We start from the raw sequence: 15,179 nt of genomic DNA on the forward strand, positions 1-15,179 counted from the left end.
CCATCAGTAGAATCACCTCCTCTTCCTCAAGAGTCCCACTTCTCCTTGGTCCCTGCAACAAATTGCAGATATGAGAACCACAGGCGGTATCTAATACCCAAGTACAAATGACATATTCACTTCTATCATGAACATACCTGAATCAGAAGTGGTAGTCTCACTACCCTTCTTCTTCCATTCTGCAAGGTAAACCTTGCAGTTCCTCTTCCAGTGCCCCACCTTGTTACAGTGAAAGCAAATAACTTTGCTCTTGGGGTCTTCAGATTTTGGTAGAACCGGCATTTTTTCACCTACTTTCTTCTTCTTGGAAGGGTTCCTCTTCCTTTTCTTAGGATTGGAACCTTCACTAATTAGAAGAACAGAACTCTTCTTAGGGGGAAAATTCGATTCCGCAGTCTTCAACATGTTGTGGAGTTCAGGCAGGCTGACATCCAACTTATTCATGTGAAAGTTCACAACAAACTGCGAGAACGAACTCGGAAGCGATTGCAAGACCAAGTCTTGGCTCAACTCCCCATCCATGGCAAAACCAAGTTGTCCAAGATGTTCAATCAAATTGATCATCTTAAGTACATGGTCATTCACAGATGATCCCTCAGACATCCTACAATCGAACAGCTCCTTCGATATCTCATATCGAGCTGTCCTCCCCGCCACATCATACAACTCTTGTAGATGCATGAGGATAGTGTGAGCATCCATATGCTCATGTTGCTTCTGTAGCTCAATGTTCATGGAAGCTAGCATAATGCATTGAGCAACATTTGCATCATTTATCCACCTATGATACACAACATGTTCATCATTATGTGCATCACTAGCAGGTTCAGTAGGCTTAGGTGAGTCAATCACGTATTCCAGCTTCTCAATCCTGAGAACAATTCTCAAGTTTCGAAGCCAGTCAGCATAATTAGGACCAGTCAATTTGTGAGCATCTAGTATGCTCCTGAGTGATAGTGCAGAAGACATAACGTACAAAGTAAATCTGTAAATGATAAACACATAACAACACTTAGCAAATATTCGATTTCATTTCAAAACACTATATGAATCGGGTCTTTATTCATAAGTGGCTCCCACTAGTTTTCCTAATTTATTCAACCCCCTACGTGAAAAATTAAGCATTCATAATGCTAGTGGGAATAGGGATCCTACATTCCATTACACAACCCCGGCTGTGGCACGAAACGCCATGTAATGTTCAATAGGCAAACAACTCTTGTCAATTACATCTAATGTTATTCCCTAATCAAACTTTAGCCTCTTGAATAATTGAGTCACGGTTGTGGCACGACAAACTCAATATTCTAAATCAAGTCTAACCCAACATTCCGTACAATTGAATCAGTCCCTAAAGGCCCACGGCTGTGGCACGTAACGACCTTTAGATTCTTATTCAATGTACACATCTCTATGTAATAGACAAGTATTTCTTATTTCGAAATCAAAGCCCTCGTCTGTGGCACGAAACGACAATGATTCAAAAATAAGAACTACTTTCTACCATGTTGGAAGGCTATGACCGACACAAGCCCGTTGTGTCATTGGCCAATTACTACTTGATATTATTTAATTTTAGAGGGATTATATTACGTTACAATCATAATCATATTATAAAGAAATTCTTCCTTTTAGATTAAATATTTCAAATCAATAATCAATAATCAGATGATTCCCAGATCGGGTGGAGCATTGTCAAGAGGCGTCACTTAATAACCCTTTCTTACAGATAGAAATCTGTTGTTGACAGAATCATCCTTTCTCTCATATCGAAAATTCATATTCAATTACGTGTTTCATAAACACAAGAATCTCATAATTGTATTTATAATATTATTATTAAGGTTATGAAATAATTTCACTATACTAGGTTGTCTAACGAACGCCTTATGTTTATTTAAGTTCACCTAAATCTATCATCGCATGATAAACTAAGCATATATCACATATATCAACATGAATAAACATCAAGGTAGGCATGTTAAATCATCTAGCACATTATTCTAAGCATTATACATCTCTATGTATCACATGAAGCATTTAAAAGCAATTAAAACAGTCAAAAACAACTTTAAAACACTTCATGGAAATATAAACAGTTCAAAACTTTTATATAAACTAAAATTGATAACATCATTAGATCCGTCTCGAAAAAATGAATCCAACGGTATATTGCACGCCCAAAACGGAGTTAAGAAACTCCCAGAAAATCAATTTTAAAATCAACAGAGGGCTGTAACGCATTTCAGGAACGCGTTACAAGCCCTGTAACGCATTATGGTGATGCGTTACACCCCTTTTAAGCCATTAAAGGGTGTAACGCATTCCGTGAATGCGCCACAGGTGTGTAACGCATTCCCGGAATGCGTTACACCCTTATATTTTTTTTTTCGCCGCCTGACTTTCTCGATCAGCGTGCCTGTACCTGTCAGCCGTGCTGTCTCCTCTGCTTTGCTTCCGTGCCTCAGACAGCATAAACAGACAACACAGAAATACATATATGCAATTTATATATATATATATAAATATATGATTATTTAATTACGAATTTAATTATAAGAACTTCAAAAATTCATAATAAAAAATCTATACATCCTAAAATTATGAAAAAATACCCAGACGATCTACAACACTTGTAGAACCCAGATCAACATTCAAAATTATTCTGAGAAACAATTTCTCATCAGGCAAAATTAATCCATAATATAACTTGTAAAAATCATAATTAATTCATACAAGCACATAAAATTCTGAAATTTTTACCATAGATCTATATGCATACAACCTATGCTCTGATACCAATGTTGGATTTTAATTGCAGCGGGGGCATGGTAAAACACTTTTACACATACAAAATCCAAATAAAAGCATATAAATCGTGAATAAAAATTCAAGGGATCGAATCTAACCTTTTAAAATAATTCGGAGACAACGATCAGAGATCCTTAGCAGTTGCTCCTCAAGTGTGAAGCACTCCACCGGTATCCACCAAGAAAAACGATGTTAAGGAGGAGGAAGGAGGTGGAGAGAATTGGGTTTTCCAAACTTTTTGGGTTTTGTGTTTGATGTGGGTTCGAATAAAATAGGGTCTATAATAGTGTATTTATAGGCAAAATTTTCAGCTGAAATTTTCCCATAAATAATATTATTATTATCCCATTTATTATTCTCATTAATAATTAAAACACCTTTTAATTATTAATCCTTTTTCTAAACACTTTAGAAATAATTCTCTCTCTTGATTTAATTTCCAAAAATTAAATCCTTAATTAATAATATTAAGAACTTTTCTTAATTAATTTATAATCAATTTAATCTCATTTAATCAATTATTAAATTTGCCAATTAATTATTTATTTCATAAATAAATAATTATTAGCCATTATTAATTAATTCCTCCACCATTAAATCATTCTCTTTTTATCGTGTGACCCTGTAGGTTCAATATTAAGCCGGTAGTAGAAATAAATAATAATAAAACTATTTTATCATTATTTATATAAATTCTCTAATTTATTAAATATGATTAATTAATTAATCACATTTATTCTACATCGTGAGTGATGCTTCTCAACATATCGCGACTATCCGGATAATATGAATTCACTGCTTAGAATACCAAGAACCTGTCAGTGAATAGTTACCGTACAATAAACTCCTTCTACCCTACAATGTCCCGATTAAATACAAGGCATGGATCTCGTGTCAAGCCTATCTAATTCAATCACTTTGCTTACCATTTACTATGCGTAGTTCTATGCAAATTAGAAACTCCTTTCTAATTTCATTTACTCTGGCCAGAGATTCCTGAACTAGCATAAGTGGATCAGCCTTGAACATTCGCCTCCTTCACTGGAAGGGGTAGATCCTTTATTGATCATACACTATCTTCGTGTACAAATTCCTATACCCAGAATAGCCCTAATAATTGTCCCTGGAGACTAAGAACTAAACCAAAGCATAGTTCAGTGTACACAAGATGACTATGATGACCTCAAGTCTAAGGATACTTGTACAACTATCACTAAGCGAACAACTGCTGACACGTGAGTGAACTCCATCAGTTGTTCAGCTGGGCGAGTCATGTTCAGTGAACTTATTCCATAATAAGCACCTACATACTAGCTATAGTGTCACCACATAAATGTCTATGAGAACAGACATACTTCATAATGAAGCAAGCATAGTATGTACCGATCTCTGCGGATTATTAATTACCAGTTAGTAATCCTATGATCAGGAACAATTTAAGTTTAGAGTTATCATCTTTTTAGGTCTCACTATTATGATCTCATCATAATCCATAAAAAGCTTTACTCTAAACTATGGTATATCTTATTTAAACACTTAAATAGATAAAGCCCGTAATAAAAATAAAACATGTCTTTTATTAATATCAATGAAATCAAAACAGATTACATAAAGAGTTATTCCTAAATCCTAATTCCTGATTGGACTTAGGACATACTCCTTTCAAACACATCTTGTTGTACTTCATGACAGATGGTAGGGTTTATCATATAAGGCAAAATGCCATTCCATTGAAGTATTTTGAAGAATTGGAGCATGTACTATTCTTACTTCAAGTGGATGACAGATTGACAGGAAGTGCTGCAAACTATTTGAAGGATCAGATTCAGAGACAGAAAAGGCTTTATTCTGTTAAGTCTAACAGCACATATGTTCCAAAGTACAGAGATCACAAGGATGATATAGTTGAAATGAAGCCCAACACTACTAAAATTATAACTACATTTCTAGGTTACAGGGCTGTGGAATTCAATCTTGAGTCTGATAAAGCATATTTGATCAGACTGGATCAGGATATAAGAAAAGCAAAGATTAATGATCTCAGGGCTGCGATCTTTCAAATTGGTGAAGATACTGCAGAGCTTAAAGATGCTAAAAGGAGGATGATTGATGAACTTAGATATGCTGAGAGATGTTTGTTGAAGAACTATCTCAGAACAACTCCTGACATCAAAGAGATCAGAAAATGAAGCCAAGTCAAGATCTACAACTGCTTAAATTCTGTTATTTGTACAGACTGAAGTTGTTATCAGAAGTTAAAGATTGGTAAAGTTTTAAGGACTGTAAGTTGTAGTTATCTAGCCTAATTCTCATGCATTTGTACTTAATATTTTTGACATCATCAAATATCTGTTAAACTTGTATATTATGCTAATTTACAAGTTGGGGGAGATTGTTAGATATATTTGATAATGTCATGACTAATATAATTTATGTTTAGTTTTCAGATCTTACTTAAACAGGATAAATCAGTACTTACTGGAAGTCAGGACTTATGGATATTAGTACTTATATTATCAGGAGATAATTATCAGAAGATGGATATCAGAACTCAAGTACTGAAGGACGTTCAGATAAGGACAGCAGATGATTAAAGGAAAAAAGATCAAGACAAACATAAGAAGAGATATGCATGAAGAAGGAATTCTATGAAGAATAGAATACTTGGAAGAAAAGATATCTGATTGATATATTTTAGGTAGCAGAATTATATTCCATATCAATTAGCGATTATCTTGTAACTGTGTAGTATATAAACACAGACATAGGGTTTACACTATAAGTGTTATCATATTCGAGAAGATTATTTATTGTAACCCTAGCAGCTCTCGTGATATTTTTTCATCACTGAGAGGTAACAGTTCCATACTGTAACAGAGTTTATTGTTTCAATAAAGTTTGTTTTCCGTTACTTGAAATATTAAAAGTTCCATTTGATTGTATTTTACACTGTATTCACCCCCTCTACAGTGTGTGTGACCTAACAACATAATGAAATAGAATCATTTTTATAAGAATCTATATTAAAAGGAAAAAAAATATTATTATGTGGACGTAAAAAATACATATCATAAATTCTATAAAATTAAAGTTACAAAATATAAGTTTAGTAATATCGAAAAGATACAAAATAAAATTTCGCACGTTTGTTGATATGTAGCAATTATAGAACTGTAGAGAATATGTTATATAAATATGTTACATTTAATTTAACTTGAAAAATAAATATGTTCTTTAAAATATAAAATACAAGATGAAAAATATTATTCAGAAATTGTAAAAATACATAAGGAATATTGTTCTCTCAAAATAAAAAATTACAGAATGTTAGTAAATGACTTTTTTTGTAACAAAGCAATATAGAATATTTATATTGAATGAAAATGTGCGTTCAGTAAGAATTTAATAGGATTCTTATGTTTCATAAATGTACTAGTTCTACAAGATGCACGAGTATTCATTAATATTTTACAGATTGTATATTTTTTATTATTTATAATTATAACAAAATTTTCATATAAGTAATAAAATATTAAAGTTAATTAATATATGATTATAACCTTATTATGAAAATTAAATTTGTGAACTTGTTTAGTGTATAATTTATATATTCACTACCCCCGTCCTACTCATTTCTTTACATTTCTTTTTCACTGATCGACACACATCTTAAGGCGTGTATAAAGTATAGTTCCATAACTTATTTTTTAAATTTTCTTTTTTCTCAATAAAAATTTAAACATTAAATTTGTATTCAGAATATTGAAAAAAATAAGCTATACTATGTATGAGTCTTAAAATACGTGTCGAACCATCCCTCTCAAATGTAAAGATTGAGAATGACGGAGGGATTAATAATTTATGTTGGCAGGATTCGAACCTATAAACTTAGAATAATGTATATTATTTTAGTATTTAAATCTAACAGTCCTATTAATTTAATTAATAAAATATGACTGTCATGACTGATCATTTGATTAAGAGGATCTGACGGTCATGACTAGGGATAACCAAACCAACCTAAAAAGTTATACCAAATTATACCTTATTATGGTTATTATAGTTTAATATAGATATATATTTGTATAGATGTTATATTAATTATAAAAAGAATTTTTATAATATTTTATATTGTTTGTTTATATTTGAGTTATGTGTTCGAATCTGTATACAAGATTATACTACGATGGTAGATCATGACCAACATGTAACTTTTTTTAAAAGGATAAAATAATCTATATATGTATCTAATATATATATATATATATTGGGGCATTGGTGAGATATTTTATTACCTTCTAATTTTATGAGACATTATTCGATTTAAAATGACCAGTTTACCCAGTTAAGAAAGATTAAAGTTGTATGTATGACTTAATAATGCTATTTTGGATAACTCAACATAGAACGAGGACTTGCAAATAACCTATGTTCCACTTGAATCAGTAAATACTGAAGATTAGATATATACACATATGGTTCTGGGGATTCAGTGAAAAAAGTCGTCAACAGAAGCCTGGGTGAAGTTTATTAATATGTTCATGCATCAGAGTAATAAGGTTGAAGATATTCGAAGCTTTCTTAGGGTTAGTGTCAAGTTCTCAAGGGTTCAAGTGAAGTTGATTGAATATTATAGAATACTTAAAAATATTATAATACGAAGGCCTGAGAGCAGATCTAGTCGCTTGTCAACCAAACCAGACCATTGCACTAGGTGGCAGTGATCCGTGAAAGGAAAATGAGTATTATCTCTAGGAAGATTGTCAAGTGGGGATTAGTATCATAGTATAAATTCATATGAATTGTGTGACACCCCCAGATTCGAGGTCGGGAATCCGGGTCATCACGGTCTTTCTTTCCACAATATCACTTCACTTAATTATAATAAATAACCTTATGCTATGACCCCACACTAACACACACCACAACCCGTTATAGTCTCGGAGATGAAATTGAAATAAGTACAAGTCCTTGAATCCACAATTTAAAAGTTTTTACAACCCAAAATGATTACTTGATAAATTTATAGTTAATTGCCATTATCTGCCATAAGTTATAATTATACAATATTTGGTTCCCCAAAAGTAGAATGCCTGATCTACCAATAGATCTACCTCTGCAGCTATAGCAGCTACAACATCAACGGGAAGACGCGGGACGCTTCCCACGCGCTTGCGATGGGTCTGCTTGAGTCTGGCCATCTTTCCTAACTGTTGTTGTGTGATGAAAAAATGAAGCAAGAGTGAGCATTACAGCTCGCAAGATAATATATAGTGTAAACAATAATGCAAGTATCTAAATGGATAACTTACTAGAATCCTTTATCAAGTGTAAGGTAATTACTTACTGGATATAAACAAAAACAAGGGATGAAGTTACCAAATACTTCACTATACTTATATCATTTTTAGAAATCTACTTGAACAACTACTGTTCAAAGTATAATAAGTTTCAAAAGGTCATCCCATAGATGGGACCACAAATTAAAACTTGAATAGATTCAATCTTTGAAATATTTTTAAAGGAAATGAAGTTACGAGATACTTCATTCAATGGGAACACCATTATAACTGTTTGACTTTGTCAAAGCTTCGACAACCACCCATTCGTAGCCTTTCGATCGAAATGCTCTGGGTAGTGTTGCAGAATTGTCCAACTGGATGATGAACTCATTACGGGAGTTTGTCGCGCCAGGAAGACCACTTACGATGATCAGTCGCAGTAGTACAACCCCACCATTTTCTACATGTAGAGGAGAACCTGTCGGATTTACTTGTCAACCGAACACTGGACTCCTAAGGAATGGATCGTCTTAGTGGAACTTCCAGGCCATTTGGGCCAATATAATTAGGCTGGGCCGGCGCCACTCGACCACTTACGCCACTCCTAGTTGAGATGAAATTCATGACTCTGAAACGTAAAGCTCGTCCCCACTTTCCCCAAGTAGAAACTTGTTGATACGGCTCCACCAAGAAGTCATATCTAGTTGGAAAGGAAAACTCACCGATATTTCCCAGGCGATGCCTGTTAATGGATTAACTTGTTCCAAGAATTCTACTTCCCGAGTATTGGGTAAGTAATCAAAAACTCTTTTATCAAGACAGCAACCTTGTTGCGAATATAAACTACACCACAGAGCCGGATCCCTCAGGTTTTGAGCGAATATTTAAATCCCCTTTAAAAGGAAGATCTTAAATATAAAAATGAGTTTTGGGATCCGCCCTAACCTTTAAAAATCATTTTGAAGACTCGAAAACACTTTAAAGAGTGTTTGGAGTAATGCTGATTTAATGAAATAAATCAGTCCCAATATATTAGAAAATATCTGAATATTATTATTTAAATAATATTCCCATAAATAATAATCTTTATAAAAATAATTGAAGTAGAAGTTTTAAAACTTATACTTGCAATGAATATTAAATAACCAAAGATATACTTATACGAAAGTACTATCTTTATTCGAATAATCAAAAGTGAGTTTGATTATCGACACATTATTCTTTAATAAAATTAAGAATAATAATTAGTAAATAATCGGAATCATAAGTCCTCGAATGAATATTCAAAATAATATTCATTAATAAATTAAGCGGAGTCATATGTCCTCGAATAAATATTCAAAATAATATTCAATAATAAAATAAACGGGATCATAAGCCCTCGAATGAATATTCAAAATAATATTCATTAATAAAATAAACAGAGTCATATGTCCTCGAATGAATATTCAAAATAATATTCATTAATAAAATAAACGGGGTCATAAGCCCTCGAATGAATATTCAAAATAATATTCATTAATAAAATAAAGTTATCGAATAAACCTTATTCGATTCATAGTTTTGAAAACTATTCATATATATATATATAAATATATATATTATACTCGGGAGCCTCGACTCCCGATTTTAGAAAAAGTTCACCTTTGGGTCCCCTATACTAAAGGTATATGCAAATTACCACTTATCTCTAGCATAGGTATTATCAACTAAATCAACAGATATATGTGTCAAGAATACGAAACAGGCATGCATATATACCATATCACATGCTACAATATACCGCAAGATAATGCATATACAAATGTATACATCACAACAACAGTATAACGGGTAGAAAACTTGTCTGGGCGACTGGGGGTTACAAATGGCTTGGGACGAGTCTGGTAACTTATAAACAACATATAAGTTGGAATTAAACCAAAGTCACTTATAAATCTATACTTTAACCAATTTAGACTCTAATGCTCGCTTTGCGCTTAATGATTCTCTTAAGTCGCTCGAGTACCCTCGGCTCCACCATTTTTAATAAATTAACCATTACTAGTTTTAAGGCGATTCTTTCGCGAGTGTCTTACCAACTGCAACACACTTTACATAATTGTTTCATACTCCAATTAGTCCTTTTTGGTCTTTAACCTATGTTTCAAAGTAAGGCGAGGGGTAATGATTCGTTCGCGAAATGTCGTTACTTAAAACGGCCGTTTCTCCTAAACCGTACATCAGAATCAAACGAACTACATATCAAAACAAAGCTCGTAACATGAACTATCTAATCATGGAAATGGTCAAAACCTAGCAGTGAGTTCATGGGTCCTAATGTTAAGAAAAAAAACAGCCTAAAGTAAATTGGACATTACGACAGCTATGTTTACGCGATTACCCAAATTTAAACCACTCCAAATCAACCCACAATCAATCCACAATCACAACCCAATCAAAATTCCATCCATAACTCACCATAACAGCCCCAAAAACTCCATATTATCAATTTATACTATTCTTAAACTTGAATTTAAACTACATTTAAGTTCATTAATCAACAATCCAAGAACTACCACTCCAAAAACTTCACAAAATCAACTAATCTCTACATTTACAACTAGCAAGCCTCTCATGAATTATAACAACAAAACTAAACCTAATTACTCAAATAAAGTTAGGGTTTGGAGGGGTTATACCTTCCTTGGAGAGTGGAGAATCAAGTGAATAGCTTGGAATCACCCTTAAAGTCCTTATCCAAGCTTAATCTAAACAAAACTTCAAGAACAAAAAATTTAGTTCTTGAAAAACACTATTCACCATCTTCTTCCATGATTTTTAGGAAGAGATTGTGAATGATTTAGGAGCTCAAACTTATAGGATATCCATAACTATGCATAAGGAGTCTTAGATAATTACCTTGTAATTTAACAAAGCTTGGAACTAGGTTTTTGATTTTTCTTTCTTTGGAAAAGAAGAAAAGCCGAGAGCTTTGATGAAGGAGATGAAAAATTTTGTGGTTTTGGTGAAAATGAAATGTTTTTGGCTTGGTTGGTTGTTTTTTTGATTTCTTTTGTTTTGTTACCCTTTTTACCATGGTAATTTTTGTGTGGTTCTAATTCAACCAACAACACACTTTGTTTGGTCATGCTTATGTCACCATGTGATATCACCCTCCCTCCTTTGTCCTTCTCATTGGTTTGATGAGATCATCCCCACTAATCTCTTTGATTAGCTTTTAATTATTTGGCTAATGACCGCTGATATGTTATACAGTTCGCTTAACTTTCGTTTTCGTTTATCGTTTGAGGGATCATACCCGGGATCTTATTACTTAGGTTCCCTTACCCTTTCTCAATACATTATATTCCTTTTTATGATCCTCTATTAAAATCCTTGAATTTAAATCCTTTTTATCCTGTTACCTTATACTCAATTCTTTCGATGTCTGGTGGATTTTCGGGAAAAATCAAAAGGTTCAAATTTGGATTCTGACGATCTTTACATACACTTATATATCATATAGAGTACCAATAAAATCTCAGAATATCCATAAAAGAACCCCTACATAGTGTGGCATGAACAGTTTTCTTATTCAGCAATATCAGCAAAAATACTATTCATAAAGGTTACAAAAAATTCAAAATTTTGGGGTTATTACAGTCTCCCCTCCTTAAAAGGATTCCATCCCGGAATCAAATAGAAAACAAATGGGGGTACTTTTCTAGCATTGCGCTCTCTAGTTCCTAAGTTGATTCTTCCACATTATGATTCTGCCATAGCACTCTGACTAGCTTGATCACTTTGTTCTGAAGCACCTGCTCCTTCTTATCCATAATTTTTACTGGTTTCTCCACGTAAGTCAGATCTGGTTGCATGTCCACATGCTCGTACTCCACTATGTGTCTGGCATCCCGATGGTACTTCCTTAGCATTGACACATGGAACACATTATGAACTTGTTGTAGGTTCGGGGGTAAGGCTAGCTCGTAAGCCAACTTCCCAATCCGTCTTAGTATCTCAAAAGGTCCAATGTATCTTGGGCTTAGTTTTCCTTTCTTTCCAAATCTCATTAACCCCTTTCAAGGGGATACTTTTAGTAGTACTAAGTCCCCTACTCCATACTCCTTGTCCTTTCGGGCTAGGTATGCATATTTCTTCTGTCTGTCTTGGGCTGCTACCAGCCGTCCTCTGATGAGATCCACTATATCTTTGGTCCTTTGGACCACTTCGGGTCCGAGCATCTTCCGCTCTCTTACTTCATCCCAGTATAAGGGAGATCGACACCTTCTTCCATACAGGGCCTCATAAGGCGGCATTCCGATGCTAGCATGAAAGTTATTGTTATAAGAAAATTCGATCAACGGCAAGTGATCATCCCAACTTCCTTTAAAGTCTATTGCACAGACTCTCAACATATCCTCTAGTGTCTGGATGGTCCTTTCACTCTGCCCATCCGTCTGGGGATGGTAAGCGGTACTCATATTTAACTTGGTTCCCGCATATTCTTGAAAGCTCCTCCAAAATCTGGAGTTGAACCTGGGGTCTCGGTCTGAGACAATGGATGTTGGGACTCCATGTCGCGTCACTATTTCCTTAAGGTAAATGTCCACTAGTCTATCAACTGTGTATCTCTCATTGATAGGAATGAAATGAGCTGACTTTGTCAGTTGGTCTATAATCACCCATATGGCATCATGGTTGGCTTTCGTCCTTGGTAAACCGACAACAAAATCCATGGCTATCTGTTCCCATTTCCATTCGGGAATCTCCAGGGGTCGTAAGAGTCCACTGGGTCTCTGGTGCTCTGCCTTTACTCTTTGGCAAGTCAAACATTTGCTTACCCATTCTGCTACGTCCCTCTTCATGTTGGGCCACCAGTAATATTCCTTCAAATCCCTATACATCTTGGTGCTTCACGGGTGGATGGAATATCTTGAACTATGGCTTTCATCCAAAATCTCATCTTTAAGCTCTTGAACGTTCGGAACCCAAATCCGGTAGGAGTACCTCATTATCCCTTTATCATCTTTCTCAGTATGGATCTCTTCTCCAGTCATTGACTCTCTGCCTTCATTCATTATTTTCTCTTGGTACAATCTGATCTTTTCCAATAACTCTGGCTGCATTGAGATCTCAAACAGCTTTTCAGTTCTGGTTCCGGTTACCTTTACTTCTATTTCCATCCTCTCGAAATCCTTTATTAATTCTTCCGAAGTCATTATCATTCTGAGTCTTTCCTTTCTACTAAGGGCATCAGCCACCACATTGGCTTTCCCCGGATGATAGAGAATCTCACATCATAGTCCTTGATTAGCTCTAACCATCTCCTCTGGCACATGTTGAGTTCTTTCTGCGTAAATATGTACTTGAGGCTCTTATGGTCTGTGAAAATCTCACACTTCTCTCCATACAAGTAGTGCCTCCAAATTTTTAGGGCAAAAACTATTGCTACGAGCTCAAGGTCATGAGTAGGATATCTAATCTTGTATTCCTTCAGTTGTCTCGACGCATACGCAATCACTTTACTGTGCTGCATAAGCACACACCCTAATCCTTTGTGCGACGCGTCACTATATATCACAAAATCTCCTTTTCCGCCTGGCAATTCCAATACCGGGTTCGTTACCAACCTTTTCTTTAATTCCTGAAAACTGTTCTCGCATTTCTCCGTCCATTCAAACTTCTCTGTCTTACGAGTAAGTCGTGTCAAAGGGGCTGCAATCTTCGTAAAGTCCTGTACAAATCTACGATAGTAGCCGGCAAATCCTATGAAACTCCTTACCTCTGTGGGTGTGGTTGGCCTTTCCCAATTTGAGACCGCCTCTATCTTGGAGGGGTCGACCAATACTCCTTCTTTATTGATCACATGTCCTAAAAACTGTACTTCATTCCGCCAGAATTCACACTTCGAGAATTTGGCATATAACTGTTCCTCTCTGAGTATTCCTAGAGCTATCCTCAAATGCTCTGCATGCTCTGCCTCAGTCCTTGAGTAGATTAAAATATCATCGATAAAAACTATCACACACTTGTCCAAGTACTTCTTGAATACTCTGTTCATTAAGTCCATGAAAGCCGCTGGGGCATTGGCTAATCCAAAGGACATTACCAAGAACTCATAGTGCCCATACCTGGTATGGAACGCTGTCTTGGGAATATCTTCGGGTTTAATCTTTAGTTGGTGATATCCAGTTCTCAGGTCAATCTTGGAATAATAAACAGCATCCTTTAGCTGGTCGAACAGATCGTCTATTCTAGGTAGCTGGTACCTGTTCTTTATGGTTAGCTTGTTCAACTCTCGATAGTCGATGCACAGCCTCATGCTCCCATCCTTCTTCTTAACAAATAAAACTGGTGCTCCCCACGGAGACACACTGGGTCTTATCATACCCTTATCCAAAAGTTCCTGCAATTGGGTAGCTAATTCCTTCATTTCTAATGGGGCTAACCGGTAAGGTGCTTTTGAAACTGGCGCCGTCCCTGGGGCCAAATCAATAGCAAATTCAATCACTCTATCGGGTGGTAATCCCTGAAGGTCTTGTGGGAATACGTCTTCAAATTCGTTGACTACCGGAATATCTTGTAAGTTGGGCACCTCCTTCTGCTTGTCCACCACATAGGCTAGGTAAGCCTCATTTCCTTTTCGTAACATCCTTCTGGCCTGGGCCATAGTCAAAAATTTCTGCGTCTGCCTCTTTCCTCTAAATATGACTTCTTTCTTTCCTGGGATATTTAACTTAACTTTCTTCCCCTTACAGTCTATCTGAGCATCATTGCTAGATAGCCAGTCCATTCCCAAAATTACATCAAAATCCCCTAATTTAAAAGGAATCAGATCAACACTAAAAGATTGTTCCCCTATGCCTAACTCACAGGCGGGGTGAATCTGGTTAACAGGAATAATTTCATGATTGGCTATTTCTACTTGTAAGGGTTCTATCAAGGGTTCAGCCTTAAGTCTTAATTTACGCGCAAGGTCCTTTGATATAAAAGATTTAGTTGCTCCCGAATCAAATAAAACGTTTGCACTGACCGAATTTAGAGAAAGGGTACCTGTTATCACATCTGAGTCTTTCATAGCATCCTGGACTGTCATGTTGA

Source organism: Apium graveolens, chromosome 9 (assembly GCF_009905375.1).
Source record: "Apium graveolens cultivar Ventura chromosome 9, ASM990537v1, whole genome shotgun sequence".
Taxonomy (NCBI): domain Eukaryota; kingdom Viridiplantae; phylum Streptophyta; class Magnoliopsida; order Apiales; family Apiaceae; genus Apium; species Apium graveolens.